General features: G+C 36.2%; 1 non-coding gene across 1 annotated transcript; it reads right to left on the minus strand.

The window, feature by feature from the left end:
- Positions 1–1,464: 1,464 nt before the first annotated feature.
- TRNAH-GUG (transfer RNA histidin (anticodon GUG)) lies at positions 1,465–1,536 on the minus strand. Its single transcript has one exon. It is a non-coding gene; the product is annotated as a tRNA-His (tRNA).
- Between the last annotated feature and the right edge of the window lie 569 nt (positions 1,537–2,105).

Consider the following 2,105-nt stretch of genomic DNA (forward strand, 5'->3'; position numbering starts at 1 on the left):
AGAACTGATTAATTGCATATCCTTTATAGTAATTCTTAACTTTATGATGATTGCCATCTATTCAAGAGTAGACTGTAGGATTTCCTTTATGCAATAAATTTACCAAATGAAATAAGAAATAATTAGGTTATTAACAGATATGTGAATCACTGCATGTTGAAGAATCTCAAATAGTAAATATGGTATTGAAGTTACAGTTACCAATAAAAAGCCAAAGTCCAAACTCTCATAAGTCAAGTAAACTATATGAAAATAATTGAAGCACCAAAGATTTTAATATTTTTAATATTGTATTATTTTATTTTATTTTATTTTGAAGCTTTATTATATTCATATAATAAGTTTATTATTTGAAGCATAATGAACTCTCATTGTGCCAATTGCTTTCCATCACATGTTATCGATCAAGCATAGTCACCAATTCTAAAATAGTGATAAGCCATGTGAATCATTGAATGAAGTTGGAGGTGATTCTATAGGATGCACCCAATCATTATATATTTGATGAATGCTCAGATGGTAAAGAGTCTACCAGCAATGCAGGAGACCTGAGTTCAATCTCTGGGTGGGGAAGATCCCCTGGAGGAGGGCATGGCAACCTACTCCAGTATTCTTGTCTGGAGAATCCTCAGGGACAGAGGAGCCTGGCAGACTACAGTACATGGCGTCACAAAGATTCGGACGCAACTGAGTGACAAGGCACAGCAGAAATAAGAAACTGTGAAAAATTAAAGAACATGTGAAAAAAATAATTAAATATGAAAGGTACATAAATTTTCTTCCTATTACTCAACATTCAACAAACATGTGTGCTTTCTGCTTTATTCCAGACAACATACTAGGACTTATGTGGCAATAAATATCTATTCATTTCAATTTCAAATAACTTTAAGTCAAACAGATTAATAATAATAATAATAATAATAAAGCATGTCATCCATGAGATTCTTCTCATTAAAGTATTTCATTTGATTATCAAATTACCTGCACAATTTATATTTAGTTTAATTATGTTAGATAATCTCAAAATATAATTTCACTTAACAAGCCAAACTACAATATAAAGAGAGATTCATTATTCTTATCCAATAAAAAAAAAAGTTCATTTTGAGTTTATTTTTGTGTATGGTTTAGGAAGTGCTCTAATTTCATTATTTTACAAAGATGCTCAATATCACTCATTATTAGAGAAATACAAATCAAACTACAATGAGGTATCACTTCACACTGATCAAAATGGTCATCATTTAAAAATCTGCAAACAATAAATTCTGGAGAGGGTGTGGAGAGAAAAATGAACCCTCTTGAACTGTTGGTGGGAATTTATTTAAGTAAGTGTGTAGTCGCTCAGTCGTGTCCGACTCTTTGCGACCCTGTGGACTGTAGCTCACCAGGCTCCTCTGTCCATGGGATTCTCCAGGCAAGAATACTGGAGTGGGTTGCCATTTACTTCTCCAGGGGATCTTCCCCACCCAGGGATCGAACCTGGGTCTCCTGTATCACAGGCAGATGCTTTACCCTCTGAGCCACCAGGGAAGCCCTGTTGGTGGGAATTTAAATTGATACAGTCACAATGGAAAACAGCATGGAGATTCCATAAAAACTAGGGATAAAACTACCCTATGACTCAGCAATCCCACTACTGGGTATGAGCTCAGTTCAGTTGCTCGATTGTGTCCAACTCTTTGTGACCCCATGGACTACAGCACACCATGCTTTCCTGTTGATCACCAGCTCCCAGAGCTTAATTAAACTCATGTCAATCGCATTGGTGATGTCATGCAACCATCTCATCCTCGTCATCCCCTTCTCTTCCCACCTTCAATTTTCCCCCAAATCAATGTCTTTTCCAATGAGTCAGTTCTTTGCATCAGGTGGCCAACGTATTGGAGTTTCAGCTTCAGCATCAGTCCTTCCAATGAATATTCAGTACTGATTTACTTTAGGATGGACTGGTTGGATCTCCTTGCAAACCAAGTGACTCTCAAGAGTCTTCTCCAACACCACAGTTCAAAAACAACAAGTCTTCAGCGCTCAGCTTTCTTTATAGTCCAAATCTCACATCCATTCATGACTACTGGTAAAATCATAACTTTGACTAGATG

This window comes from Muntiacus reevesi, chromosome 4 (genome assembly GCF_963930625.1).
Source record: "Muntiacus reevesi chromosome 4, mMunRee1.1, whole genome shotgun sequence".
Lineage (NCBI taxonomy): Eukaryota > Metazoa > Chordata > Mammalia > Artiodactyla > Cervidae > Muntiacus > Muntiacus reevesi.